This window comes from Natator depressus, chromosome 11 (genome assembly GCF_965152275.1).
Source record: "Natator depressus isolate rNatDep1 chromosome 11, rNatDep2.hap1, whole genome shotgun sequence".
In the NCBI taxonomy this organism is placed as follows: Eukaryota; Metazoa; Chordata; order Testudines; family Cheloniidae; genus Natator; species Natator depressus.
The window spans coordinates 78,495,477-78,511,138 of record NC_134244.1 but is presented as its reverse complement, the minus strand read 5'-3'; the positions used below and the strand labels follow the sequence as shown (position 1 = coordinate 78,511,138).

The 15,662-nt window shown below is 46.7% G+C and overlaps 1 protein-coding gene across 1 annotated transcript in view; it reads right to left on the bottom strand.

The window, feature by feature from the left end:
- SH3BP4 (SH3 domain binding protein 4) overlaps nucleotides 1–15,414 on the bottom strand; it is a 141,578-nt gene extending 126,164 nt beyond the window's left edge. Inside the window, exon 1 of the mRNA XM_074968233.1 lies at nucleotides 15,363–15,414. The gene's annotated coding sequence lies outside the window, so the exon portion shown is untranslated. The remainder of the gene's footprint in view (nucleotides 1–15,362) is intronic.
- Between the last annotated feature and the right edge of the window lie 248 nt (nucleotides 15,415–15,662).

The following is a 15,662-nucleotide window of genomic DNA, read 5'->3' as shown; positions in this document are numbered from 1 at the left end:
CTACACAGAAACTTCCATCTCTCTTCAGATAAGGCCCCCTACAAACGGCCTTCCAAGTGTCTCCCTCCCAATAAAGGCCTCTTGGATCTTACTGAGAGTCAGAGCAGGCTGACTAGGCAGGGAACCACTACATTTACACTGTCGGAGAGCGGACACATTTTAGGGTCTGGGGAATACGCAGAGCGCAATGCGACCATTTCATACCGGGTTACTCTGCGACGTGCAGTCGCCTACGTGATATCACTACAGGGAACCATCCCAGTATAATGAACATATACCATAGCAAACGTCCCTGGTTACACTCCAAAGATATTCTGAGTCAACTAGAACGTATGGTTTAATTTTGTGGTAACGATGGCCCCATCAAAAGAATGCCAGTACTCTGAAGAATATCCACAGTTAACATTCAGTGGAGCAAGGGTGGTCTGAAACCATAAAGAGGATGGGAAGGAAATAATTTAAAAGGCTGAAGAATATTATCTAACCCAGAGAATTCTCCTACTGCAAATTTCCACTGGCAGTTTAAGATGATTTCTAATGGACAGATCTTACTGGCCCTGCAGCCTACGTAAGTGCCTAGACAAATGCAGGCAGACGAGAAAATAACTCGGCCTCAAACCTATATTTTGAAAATATATATAAAATATAGCTATAAAGTTATTTCTCATCCTCCATCTGTATGCACCTGTCAGAATCACGCAAACGAAGACAGCAGCACATAACTATATTTACCCAGACTTGCAGGAGAGCTCTAGGTAAGGTTGAAAGCTTGTCTTTCACCAAAACAAGTTAGCCCAATAAAAGATATTCCCTCACCCACCCTCTCTCTATTTATCTGCCACATTTTAAATATATGAATTCCTTTGGCCAGTTGTCCTCAAGCATTATCTTCACCAGGATTCAGGTACAGCGGCATCTTGTGCAGTATAAAGCAAACTTAAAATAACCATGTAAATGAGCTTAGAAGTTTTTAGCACTAGATCCCAAATTGATTTCTTTCAACAAAAAAAAAAAAAAAAAAAATGTTCTAGGGGCCTTACCACTTCATTGATCTCCCAGCAGCAAGTGATGACCACCAAGCGGCAAAAATAATCAAACACATTAACAACCAGGCAAAGCAGAAAGACGACCCCCTAACAACAGCCTCCCGCCCTTAATCGCCTCACAAGAAAGTGAGGCCAAAAGCGTTGAGGCTGAAACCTTTCCCAATGGAATCCAGCTAAAGCCTCCTCCAAATCACGCAGACACTTTCCTTACATTCCACATCTTTGAAAAAAGCCTCAAACACCAGATTATCTGAAAATGATGCGTTAAGAGATCCAGTCTATTCTCCAGTGCCACATAATCCTTTCGCAAAAAGAAAAGGAGTACTTGTGGCACCTTAGAGACTAACCAATTTATCTGAGCATAAGCTTTCGTGAGCTACAGCTCACTTCATCGGATGCAAACTTCCAGGAGTCTGGATTTGAAGTTTGCATCCGATGAAATGAGCTGTAGCTCACGAAAGCTTATGCTCAAATAAATTGGTTAGTCTCCAAGGTGCCACAAGTACTCCTTTTCTTTTTGCGAATACAGACTAACACGGCTGTTACTCTGAAACCTGACATAATCCTTTGTCATTTCCTCCAACCTCGCCTGGCCTGGGCCAGGTCTACACTAGAAAGGCTTTAGTGGGATCGTGGTGTCTGCACTGCAGTTGGGAGGTGTAATTCTCAGTACAGGTAAATGCACATACACTAGCTCTGCTCCAGCTGGCGCCTAAAAACGGCAGCGCGGCCATGATGGCACGAGCAGCTGACCAAGCACCAACCCGGGCCGGGCCACGGCCCCACACACCTTTTCACCTCGAGCAGAGCCTGCCTGAGTACATCTGCCCAAGCCGTCAATTATGACTCACACCTGCTGCGCAGACATACCCTTAGCTATACCAACAAACCTTCCGAGGGTTGATGCAGCTTATACAGGCCCAAGAGAGTGCTTCTGTCCCTACAGCTAGGCTCGGCAGAATTAAATTTTATATAATTTCAGTGAACAAGATCTGCATTTAAAAGCATTTAAATTTTCACAGTTGCCGGAAATTGGGGGGAAGTGGGGGGTCAGACAATAATTAGGGACAGCAGACCCCTCCCAAAGAAATCGTAAGAAAAACATTAGGGTCCTTTGTGTTTGCCGGCTACTTAGAGTCTTTAGTGTGCACTGTGATGGGTTGCATCACAGAAACCCCCTTGGGCTGCCAACTGATGTGCCAAGACTACTTCTGCCCCTGCTTTCCGTGCCAATTTGGGACTCCAGAACCCTGCCTGGTTGTGCCAGACACGCTTGCCGGCTACAAACACAGACCCGGGTCTGAACATCCCCCCACAAACTGCAGGCTTAACTGAAAGCAGCTTAAGGAGTGTTCCTGTCTCCAACACTCAGATACCCAGCTCCCAATGTGGTCCAAACCCCCTAAAAATCCATTTTATCCTGTATAAAGCTTATACAAGGTAAACTCATAGATTGTTCGTCCTCTATAACACTGATAGAGAGATAAGCACAGCTGTCCCCCCCCCCCCAAGGTATTAATACATAATCTGGGTTAATTAATAAGTAAAAAGTGATTTTATTAAATACAAAAAGGATTTAAGTGGTTCCAAGTAATGACAGAACAAAGCAAATTACCAAATAAAATAAAATAAAACACGCAAGTCTATGCCTAATACAGTAAGAAAACTGAATACAGACAAAAATCTCACCCTCAGAGATGTTTCAATAAGCTTCTATCACAGACTGGATGCCTTCCTAGTCTGGGCACAGTTCTTTCCCCTGGTACAGCCCTTGTTCCAGCTCAGGTGGTAGCTAGGGAATTTCTCATGACTGCCACCTCCTTTGTTCCATTTCACCTCCTTATACAGCTTTTCACAAGGCGGGAATCCTTTGTCCCTCTCTGGTTTCCCACCCCTCCTTCTAAATGGAAAAGCACCAGGTTTAAGATGGATTCCAGTTCAGGTGACATGGTCACATGTCACTGTAGGACCCCAAGCCTTCATTCCTCCCAGCCTGACTCACAGGAAGGCCTGCCTGCAACCAGAGCCACCCACAGTCAATTGTCCTGGTTGATGGGAGCCATCAAGATTCCAATCCACCATTAATGGCCCACACTTTGCAGAACTACAATAGGGCCTCAGAGTTATATTTCATATTTCTAGTGCCAGATACAAGAGTGATACACTTACACAAATAGGATGACCACACTCAGTAGATTATAAGCTTTGTAGTGATACCTTACAAGAAACCTTTTGCATGGAGCATATTCCAGTTACATTATATTCACACTAATTAGCATATTTTCATAAAATCATATAGAGTGCAACGTCACATGCACCTGGTTCAAAACTGCAAGCTTCTCTCTGCAAGCATAAAGAACAGAAACTTTCATTTACAAAAATAAAAGCAAGCTGGAATCATAGAATATCAGGGTTGGAAGGGACCTCAGGAGGTCATCTAGTCCAACCCCCTGCTCAAAGTAGGGCCAATCCCCAACTAAATCATCCCAGCCAGGGCTTTGTCAAGCCTGACCTTAAAAATATCTAAGGAAGGAGATTCCACCACCTCCCTAGGTAACGCATTCCAGTGTTTCACCACCCTCTTAGTGAAAAAGTTGTTCCTAATATCCAACCTAAACCTCCCCCACTGCAACTTGAGACCATTATTCCTTGTTCTGTCATCAGCTACCACTGAGAACAGTCTAGATCCGTTCTCTTTAGAACCCCCTTTCATGTAGTTGAAAGCAGCTATCAAATCCCCCCTCATTCTTCTCTTCCGCAGACTAAACAATCCCAGTTCCCTCAGCCTCGCCTCATAAGTCATGTGTTCCAGTCCCCTAATCATTTTTGTTGCCCTCTGCTGGACTCTTTCCAATTTTTCCACATCCTTCTTGTAGTGTGGGGCCCAAAACTGGACACAGTACTCCAGATGAGGCCTCACCAATGTCGAATGAAATCACTTGACCCCAGGAGCTGTAACCTAAAGACGGCCACCAAATGTCACAGTACCAACCAAAAACAAGTCATGAGATGGTAACACCGGCCTAACAGGAAGCTAGTTCAACCTTAACCATAGATCAGCTCACTAATGAGCGTGCATGCTGTTGACCAAATCCCTTTTCCTAAGACATGCTCCTCTTGACCATGTCTGAATAGGTAGCACTTTTGCCCTCAGGCTGGACCACAGAGTTGTGAGTTTAAGTCCCATGCTAGGGACAGTGCTGCACAGGCTGAGAGATTATCCTGCCGGGGAGAGAGCAAACAGAGGTCTCCTTGGTGTCGACAGATGAAAGTTAAATGTGAGGGGAACCCTAATATTCTCAAAGTCACCCCTCAATGAAACAGGCTCTAACATGCAAGACAATGTGTCTATTGCTGGAGTGCCCAAAGGTTGCTGTGTTGTCAGATTACTTGGTAAAATGCCAAGACACAACTTGAGTAGGAAAAAACCCACTAAAACCAAATTCAACTGTTTGAGCTGCTGAGAATAAAGCTCTCGCCGTGCGTCTGAGAAGATGGGTATTTGGGCTGGGAGGAAAGAGGGAGGGAGCTTACAGAAAAAATGAGAGTTGGGCAAAAAATTGAAGAAAAAAAAAAAGTATCTGAAAGCATCTACTACAACTAGAAAGAGAAGCCATTTCAGCTCCTGAAGGCACTTTTAGGTCTTATTGTTTATTGCCTCCTACAGAACACAGGCTGTAATTCATATTTCTGAAAGTTATACATTCTGCAGCTTGTTAATTAGACAGAGGGCTGTCCTTTATGTCAATACACAAACCCTCTGGGTACTGCAGCTACATAGATCAGATTCACACCCTCAGTGGCGAATGCTGCAAGAGAAAACAGCCACCGAGAGCCAGAGCGGTGCCCTCTGACACGCTTACATTTATAAAGTCGACCAGTGTTACTCTTCTAAATCACCTAGATGGAAGATTTGGAGGGGGAAGAAGCGGAAGTGGAGAGAGAGGTCTCTTGTGTCAGCACAGTCTGCGTCCTTTATCCCCTCCATGGATTGAAAGATGTTACATCACCTTCCGCAGCCCCTGACAATGAAAATCAGGGCCTGAAGGCTGGTGTGTTAGCGGGGTGAATACAGATGTTGTATTCATGCTTTACTCACATGTAGTAAGAAAATGGTAGATAGCAATTCCAGTCCTTGTAGAGAAAGCCAGGCAACAACATTACAGCTGTGTATCGCAATCTGCTCCTTACAAATACATAAGCTAATATTAGAGCAAAACTAAACATTGTTTCGAATTTAAGAAGTCTCATTTGACAGCAATTCCTGGTGCAGACAGAGTTACCAGCTGATTGATCACCCTCTTACTGTTCAAGTATTGCTTTAAGTTATGCGTTAGCAGCTGAAAGCATTCATGTGCGCTGAATGTGGGGAAGTGGCACGGCCTAGTGGATAGAACAGTGGACTGTAAGCCAGAACACTTGGATTCTGCTCCTGGCTCTTCCATTGGTCTGATGTGAGACCTTGGCTAAGACACTTTACCCTTCTGTGCATTGTTTCCCTACCCACCCGTTGTCTGCATGGGTTATTTTGATTGCCCGCTCTTCAGAGCAGGGGAGGTCTCTCCCTGTGTATGTACAGGCCTTGCACAATAGAGCCTCAGTCTCAGAGTCTCTATGTAGTACTGTAATATAAATAATCAACAATTGCCTGAAGTGATGTGTACACACCCATCCCACAGCCTCTCTCACCTGCTCTGACCCCACCCCAATCAATCAATCAATCAATCAATCATCGGGTATGTAACTTGGCCTCAAATAGTTGCCATGCAACAAACAACGCTAGCAGCTACCACATAAAAATACTTTGCAAAGGGAAATGCTGCACAGTAAAGTGTCCTAGAACTGCACCATTAACATTTCACTCTGCAGCCAGGCCCCCCTATAAAAGCAGACAGGCGTGGCATTACTTGAGCAGCCACTGCTATCTTGTCAAGACACAGGGCCAGATCCTTGGTTGGTGCAAATCAGTATGGCCCCATTGATGTCACTATATTAACAGATGGGACAATAGGAAGATGTTTAATCCAGACTCTTCTGTCCCTTAACGAAGCTAAATGAGACTGGGAAGCCCAGCAGATGCAACAATTACAATGAATGACGTTTTTCCTGGAATAACCACAAGTAGGGTTTGGAGACTGATCCTCCTGTTGTGAACCAGCAGCAGTCAGTCACCAAGAAGTCAACGTTTACCCACAATGACAGCCACCATGTGAGCCAGAGCTAAAAGTATAAGCTGCTACAGCTTGAGCTACACAGAAAAAAGGTCCCAAGAGCTGGGGCTGTGACAGACTCATTGCCTCTGTGGAGTGGACACAGAGAGGGACCCGAACCATCCATTCACCAGCGAGCTACAGCAGCAGGTAAGCGTTCTCGCAGATATCACTGTGGGTAGAGAACCGCAGGCAAATAGCAACTAGGGCGCTTTTCTTTGTTGGCCAGGGTTTCTGAAAAGCTTGCCTAACGTTCCAGTTTTTATTCAAGAAACCCCTGAGTGCTCTCTACCCCAATGTTGTTGAACAATATTATACCCTTTTCCATGAAGTTCAACCAGGGTCTGCCTTGAGGTAGGTCAATATCCAGCTTGCCTGCTGTTTGCAAAGCTCAGGCACTAAGACTGGGGGCAAAGGGGGAAAAAATACAGCAAGAGCATCAGAACACGCGATTAGGTATGTACTTTTTCTATTTATTTCAAAGGCATCAGCTTTTCAAAATTCCGAGTCTTTGTGCCAAAATATGAATGCAGTACAACTTGCAACATCCTCTTGGAAAAAAAAGGCCTGAAGATGCTCTTTTTCTAGACGAGGTTATGTTCATATTTCCCTGACCTCCAATGATGCATAAGTAGCACTTCATACATAAACTAATTGCCTCAGCACAGAAAGGTTTACATGTTATAATACAATTAATGAACGGCTTCTTGTTATATTTAAATGCATTTCTTTCCCCCCCCCCCCTTTTTTTTTTTTAATAATATGCTATTATTAAAGAATTAAACAGTCTCATCGGAATAATCCCAGCAGGTTAAAAAAAATTTTGTTTTACAAACCGATTTCTGCTTAAAATGAAAATAGAATTATGTTGTCAAGCACAGAGTCACGGACTGGGTTTAATCACTGCATAATGTACGATCCTAATGTATATTTGATTAAAAACAACAGCAACTCTATTTTAAAACAGCAGAGTCTTCCAATTCATGCACCTACCCACTTATGGAAAGTCATGAGACAGGAACAAATTACTTCCTGCATCGCGCAAGCAGTAAGATTATGCCCATGTCAAACAGCAAGGTTAGACTTCCCCTTGCTCCAGTCAGAGGCAGTGTGTGCAGAGCACTGGGCTGGTATTGGAAGGCCTGGGTTCTATTCCCAGCTCTGCCTTTGGCCAGCTGAGTGATGCCAGGCAAGTCACTCTCCCCCCCCCCCCCCCCCGCACTGTGTGCCTCAGTTTCCCCATGTGTAAGTGGGAGGTTATGATGCTAACCTCCTTTGTAGAGTGCTTTGAGATCTGCTGATAAAAGCACCATGTATCCGCATTTTCTAACAGCTTGCATAGCTGCAAGCGTTCTACAGCAGAGGGTCACCCCCACCCCCCCTTATCCTTCCCATACTGCTAGATCCCGGCATGGAAGAGGTTAAGCACCAGTGTTTCAAAGGTGCAGTGTGATCAGATTCTTTTTTAAAAATCCCAAAGCTATTTGGCAGTGGCTCCCACACACTATCCCTCCCAGCGACATCTCCAACATGAAGGCCGTCCACCACCACCTTCCATCTTCTACAGTTGCGACAGAATTGTAAAACTTCCACCATCCTTTGGATACCAGCCAATCTGGTGAGATTTCTGACCTAGCTGGCTCCATCATCTTCTTCCTGGTTTCCCTGCCATCTTGCCCGACAGTACGAGTGCTGGAATCAAGTCGCTCTGCAATCGACAAGCTACATGTCCACTGAAAGATGTTATTTTTCACCTAGGGTCTCAAGTAACTGTGCTCCTTTTAAACTCATCTTTCTCATTGCCCTTCATAGTTTTGGTCATCCAGCTAATTTTTGACCAGTTTAGAACACTGAGTCGTGTCTCAGTGTCGAGCACTTACATCCATATGTAGCACTTCAGCAATCTAATGCAGATACGTAGCTTTCAATCTCAACACCACTGAAGTCTTTGGAAGATGTTGGATACATTTTTTGCAAGCTGTATCCTCTCTTGATTTCTTCAACACATCTTCCACCTGATGTTACTAGACTCCCTAAGTAGCAATGCAAAAGGTAGGCAACACTTATACCTCAACAGTCAAGAGGTGGGCCAAAGGAATAGCTTCCCCTAATAATACACCATCTAGGTGTATTTGAAGAGTGGTTCCTTCTGCTAGTTTCAGATGTAATGGCTTACAGTTTCACCGAGTGATCTCTTTAGCTGCGTATTAAGAAAGAGTAGCGAGCCCTTGTTGTTATATCCGTCATTACATCCCCCTCCCTCACACAAGTTCTCTTTCTAGGCTAATTAATCCCAATTTTATGATCTCATTGCACAGTGTATACACTCAGCCATGGCTCTAATCATGCTATTTGCTTTTCTGCAGGCAAGCCTTTTCAATCCTTTATGTATTTCATGAGGCGAGGTAGCCTGAACTGAACAAAGTGTTCAGATGACAGCCAAACCATCACGCTACAGGGCATCAGAGAACTGACTTATTCTCTAGCCCATTTTTAGAGAATCTAGGCACAACGTGGTTGCTTTAACAGTTGCTGCACATTAGCCACACATCTGCACTGAGCTATTCAGTGTAGCTTGTAGATTTTTTTTCCCCTGAGTCAACCAGACTATTTCTCTCGAAGTCTGGAGACAGAATTTATGATGCTATTTCTCTGGCACGCCTGCTCCAGGCTATGAATTGCCTGTATAGCCACTCTAAATGATGGCTCTTTGACACGTGAGCCCTCTCTTGGAAAGCTGGAAGCACCCAAGGAGGAAGAGCTCCTCTCCACAGCACATGAATCACACCAGCATCACTTGGCAAAAGCATGAGGGTCGGATCCAAAGTCAATGAAAACATGGCAACTGCCATCTTGGCTGACACCCAGGACTGGACAAGGGACCTCCCAACTCAGAGCAGGAGTCTCTACAGCTGGAGCTAGGCTCTCAAGCTGAGAACAGTAAGAGATTAGTATCCTCTTTGGAAGAGGCGCAGAGAGCATGCTGTTGACACCCACTGATCAGTGGGTTACAAACACCCATTAGCTTTGAAGCAGTCCCCAACACGGTACAGAGTCCTCCTGTGTGTGACCCAAAATACAGCAGCTCTCGGCCCTCCAGCCGCATCAATTGTGCACTTTGGCTAAACAAACAAAGAAGATTTAGCAGCAAACAGAGGAAGTTTAGCTATCAACAGGCCAAAAATTAAAACCTCTCAGGGATGCTGTAGCTGTGTTGGTACATGAGACAAGCTGGGTGAGGTAAATAGCGTACATTACCTCACCCACCTTGTCAGCTTATCAAGGAGTCAAACCACTGTTCAGCATCATAAGTAATTTCGCTAAGAGAAAAGTTTCTCTGGGAAGACAGTGCTAGGCTGCTATTTTAACCTCTATGCATACCTCAGAGAGATTACTCCAGCTAAGGGTTTAAGCTGGCACAGCTCCACTGATTTCACCAGAGCTACGGTAGTTTACACAAATGGAAGATGTTGCCCTGTATAATGTCCTGCAAACCCTCAAGCAAGATACTTGTGCACACACGCAGCTTCAAGCAGGTGAGCCATCCCACCGGCGTCAATGAGCTAAATCCTGACCCAGTGCAACCAATGACTGTTTTGTTATTTACTTTTGCAAGGCCAGGATTTCACCCATCTGGCCTATTCACTTCCTTAGATCTAAGCACACTGTTGAATTGGATCTCAGGCACAGGACTGGATTCACACAAGCAGTACTACTGAAGTTACACAGATGGTTAAGGTGACTGCAGGCCTGGGTGAAGAACAAAATAACTCAAAGCCTGCACTAATCCAGAAGGAGGTTCTCTCACCACTTGTATTGAAGCCCTCCGTTAACATGATCTAACCACCACAATGCAAACAAAAAGGGTGAAGGAGAAGATACAACTTCTTAAATCTAAGCAACGGTCAAACAACTGGCAGATGAGGGCAACAGAGAAGCACCGACATATATCTTTAAGATTGGTGCTTTGGAGAGACGTTTATTTTGGTAGCTGATTATCACCCACAACACGTAAGCCTCACCCAGCTGGCAGAGACTTCCTCAGACAGAACCTGCATTTAACCAACCTTCAGGGTATTGTGCAAGGCCTGTCCCCTAGACCAGCATTTCTGCGTCATGGGGGCAGCCTATTCTCACAGCCTCTGGCTTGAGGGTTGGATTCCAGTTCTTGGGGAAGAAACAGGAGGAATAATGTCAGACACTACAGAGCTGGACTCTCATTTTGCCAGTGCATTTAGCAAGCAAGTTATATTTCAAGCAACGTGTGGAGCATCGTCCACACGTCTACATCACTCCACGATACCCTGCCGCACAGAAGCGGCAACAGCCAAGCCAACGAGGACAGACTCACTGCATCATGAGGGAAGTCTGGCTCAGTGTGCCAGCTCCGGAAACATCACATCAAGAAACATGAAAAAAGATCAGCCTGTCCTTATACAAACCCCCCCTTTGTTAGGGGAAGAGCCATCCCTGCCCATTCCACACTGCTGTGGTAATCGAATCGAAGGGATGGTCATCAGATGGGAGCTCTGGCACAGACGGAAGTGGAACAACTCCTGCTCCACGGAAGCGGGTCAACAGAAACATGGAAGGTGGCTGGGCAGTGCGCACGCACCATATTTAATGTATAATAAGATCATCAAGAAATAGGTATAAAAATGCACAGAGCCCCACAGCCATATTATTGCAGCCCATTCTTTCCGGGGCTGCTCGGGTCATGCCTGTAATTAGGACGGGAGCCAAAGCCCGCTGAAGTGAATTGAATTCCAGCTGACTCCAGTGGGCTCTGGTGCAGGCCCTTAGTGAGCTCTTTAGCTCACGAAAGCTTATGCTCAAATAAATTGGTTAGTCTCTAAGGTGCCACAAGTACTCCTTTTCTTTTTGCGAATACAGACTAACACGGCTATTACTCTGAAACCTTCAGGGGAGAGATTGTGTCTATTCTACTTATTGGTAAAGCAGCTAGCATTAGTCTGGGTGCTAGATAGATAACCACAACAACATGTAACCTCTCTATGGCAAATCCTACCCACCCTGTCCCTCCACCCCTAACCCACAGACCTCACCTCTTTCCCAACGCCCAAAGCCCAATGCAGCAGTAGCCAGGTAGCACACCCTGACAGGCAACAACTTCAGGCTCCGATGACAAAATTCAGCAGTTCCCACTTTGTCCCTGCGTTTACTGTTTGCTTTGGGCCTTGAATACAAAACTCCCACTGCTTGCAATATGAATACCCAGCAATTTAGTGCAAAGCACCCAGCCATGGAGGGAATTAAGGAGCAAGGAGGGAACGCCACCAGATGAACATCTGTAGGCATCTCTCTGCTATTCCAGGGACCCTTAAGAAGTCTATTGTCCACAGTTCTCAGGGGGCTTTCTGCTCCCCCTTCTACGAATGACATTTTTAAATTTGGTGTTTTAATAGATCGAGTTCTGAGAAACAAAGGGGAGGGGTGGAAATAGACTAAAGTCTTCAAACCATTTTTTAAAGTTTCCAAATTCCAGGATCAGGGGAAGCTTCCAAGGTAACTTCCAAATGTGCACCCCAAACTTCTGAGAAGGACTGAGAGCTCCACCCACACCATCCGACTCCACATTTAGGATCTGTTATCTATTCACCTCCAACACAAACATCTGAAGTGCAAACGTCACTCCTGAGATGAAACATCTTGCTACCAAGTAAAACTAGAGGCAAGGCTCCATTTCCCAGGCTAACGCAGGTCCTGCAGAATGTAACTGTCTGAAATACTGGATCAAGCAGGAGCCATGGAAAAGCAGCTTCTCGGACACGTTCAGTGCAACAGCCTAGAAAGCAGGGATACTGGGGATGTCACAATACTGAACTACTGAGATAAGCAAGAAATCAGACCCGCCCTCTCAATCTTAGGCCTGAACTGATCAGATGTAAGACATAACAAGGGTCAGAGCCATCATAAAGAGAGGATTAGCACTTGTTTCCAAATCCACATTGCATTTTAGAAAGAACTACGGCACCATCTGTTGTTATTGAAGGGTCCTTCGTAGTCAGTGTTTCCTGTAGTCCGACTAATACCAAAAGAGAACTAGATGCAATTAATTATTAGTCACAAACAGCACATGATTATGGGCCTGGCAACAGTCTTAGCAGCTTCCCATGACAGTGAGATCTGATGGAAAGTGTGCCTAGGCCCTGCTTGACCAAAGGAGCAATCACAGGAAGTTTGGTCTTGACAAGAGGTTGGGGTTTCTTAACAGAATGGACAATATCTGGGAACAGTGAGCCAGTTTTTTAAGAGCCAGACACTATTGTACAGACACGTGGAACTTGCTTTGTCTGTTCAGAAATGCAAAGTGCAGAAATAACCTGAGTCATTTTAGGGCCTTCACAAAATGTCAACTTTTTACTACTATAGAATCACAGAATATCAGGGTTGGAAGGGACCTCAGGAGGTCATCTAGTCCAACCCCCTGCTCAAAGCAGAATCAACCCCAACTAAATCTATCCAGCCAGGGCTTTGTGTGTAACAGCAGCACCTCGAAACCCCAACTGAGACTGAAGCCCCACAGTGCTATGTACAAACAGGGACAGAGAGACCCTGCTGCTACAACCTCTCAGTTTAAACAGACAAGACAGTCATCGGGACAGGGGAGTGAGTCACAGAGGTGAAATGACTCGCCCAAGGTCACCCAGCAGGCCAGTGGCAGGGCTGGGAATAGAACCTAGTTCTCCTGACTCTCAGTCCTGTACTCCATCCACTGGGCAGCACGGCTCCTCTCTCTCTTTGGGGTTAGACTGTTCATCAATATTTGTAAAGCACCCCTTAGCTACAAAGGGTTAACCACAGGAGATGAATGCTAAGGGACCTTCCACACAGAACGATCATCATTTTACAATGTATGTTAAAAATGTAGCTTAGTTTTCTAAAAGACACAGATCTACAGAACTGACTATGTACCAAATCAGGCTCACTTTCCTATTGGAGGACTGCACAAGTGTTTTAAGAGAACTAGTGGAAAGAGCTTCCTCTGTTATATACAGTAGAAGTTTGGCAGAGTTAAGTTACTCAACAACTGCTGTCGTAATATTTATTGATGAGGAAGATGACACACACACAGCCAGCATCTGTACAGTGTTGGCTAGCAACTGGGATGGTTTAAGATTCCAGCACTCCTACAGAAGTTTTAGGTCCTTCAAAAACCTAATATTCCACAAGTATGAGAAACCCGTTTTCCCTGTCTGAAAACTAACGTTTTTACATTTCCTTTACACAAACGAATGCTTTGGAGGCAACTTAAAACCGGTGTTTCCCAAGAGAATACAAAGAACCTCAATAACAGCCTAATACAGTTTCTGTCTCCATACAATGCCATTTAATTTGACGAAATAATAAGGATTTAAGAGTATATTTTTGTATAAAGGTGTTGTTACCTCACACAGGCTGTGAACAACAAAACAAATCATCCTTTGAAAATTCAAGACCTCCCTTCCATCTGAGGATACCAAAACAAAGCAAACCTCTGAACAGAGAAGTTGCCTTTGATAAAGAAACAGACTATGTTTTAGAGACCCCTCAGCAGATTCTCGGCTGGTGTAAATGGATTTGATTTCAGGGAAACTATGTCGGAGTTTCTCCACCCCTCCACCCCCTTGGTTTACTGTTGCACTCAAATGCTATTAGCTGAACTGATTTAATCTTTTACCCCTTTAAACAGCGAATACCAATAAACTTAGTTCTCCTTAATTTTTATGACACAAAGTAGAGCATAACCAGGAACACAGTGATATTGTGTATTGAACCAGACCACGGCTAACCAGTGATAAAAGTTTAATATGATGCTGCATTACTCTTTGGCAGTACTTCCACATGCAGATTTAGCTCAAGCAGAGCCTGGGAAAACCTCTCTCATTCCTCCTTCCCCAATGAGGATTTCTGGTGTGAAGCCCAGAAAACAGGCAGGGCTTTCGATGCAGCTGCTCCCCTCCCCCATCTCCCCATGACAGTAATAAACCCAAGACCACCACAGTGCAAGTTACCTCCCAAATCCCTCTTTAAGGGAAGATCCTGTCCCTGAGCTCAGGGGCTGGCAGGGGAAGCCAAGAGGAGACCCACCCTCGTGCTTCAGACACAAATGACCAAGAACTAAAACTCCTTTAAAACATGGACAAGCCACTGAAGTGTGCAGGAAAGGGGAACTTTGAGGACTGACAAAGCAATGTTCCCCCGGGCAGCCCCCAAACCCAGCTGACGCCCCCCACCCCCTTGGGTTTCATTTGCTAAAGCCCCAAGACAAGCCTCACATGACAGGAGGCTGGGGGGGGATGGACCAAAACATGGACTTTGACCCTCCCAGAGACACACCACCGCAGAGCGCCCCACTCCCCTCTGGCTGACAGCCTGGGGGGTGCTCTAAGTCACCTCCCTGTTTACACCAGCCCTGACCCCAGGGACTTCAGTCCCCATTCACTCCACAGCAGCAGCACTAACTGCACCAGTCACACACACGCACCCTTTACACTGGCCCAGACTCTCCAGGAGTTTCTTCCCCACTTACAGCCCACCAGCTGCCCTGACTCCAGAGCAATCCACTCCCCGTTTACACCAGCCCGCACTCCCGGATTACTCCCCATTTACAGCCCACCAGCTGCCCTGACTCCTGAGCAATCCACTCCCCGTTTACACCAGCCCGCACTCCCGGATTACTCCCCACTTACAGCCCACCAGCTGCCCTGACTCCTGAGCAACCCACTCCCCGTTTACACCAGCCCGCACTCCCGGATTACTCCCCACTTACAGCCCACCAGCTGCCCTGACTCCTGAGCAACCCACTCCCCGTTTACACCAGCCCGCACTCCCGGATTACTCCCCACTTACAGCCCACCAGCTGCCCTGACTCCTGAGCAATCCACTCCCCGTTTACACCAGCCCGCACTCCCGGATTACTCCCCACTTACAGCCCACCAGCTGCCCTGACTCCAGAGCAATCCACTCCCCGTTTACACCAGCCCGCACTCCCGGATTACTCCCCACTTACAGCCCACCAGCTGCCCTGACTCCTGAGCAACCCACTCCCCGTTTACACCCGCCCCGGGCGCGACGCGAACGGGGCCGGGCGCCCCCGCCTTACCCGGCGCCGCGCGCTGCTCCCTGCGATGGCCGCGGCGCACGGTGCCCGGCGCGGAGGAGCAGCCGCCCCGCCCCAGCGCAGCCAGCCCGGACCCGGCCGGCCGGGGGAGCCGCGCTGATGTCACGGGCGGGGCCGGCAGAGGGCGGCGCCAGCGGCGGCCACTCGCACGGCCGGGGGCGGAGCGGGCGGCACGGTGCCCACGTGCGCGGGGCGGGGGGGGAACTGGTCAGGCAGTGGGGCCGGCGGGGAAGGGGCCGGGATAGCGGGTAGGGCGAGCCCCGCTGCAAGGGGGAGGACACG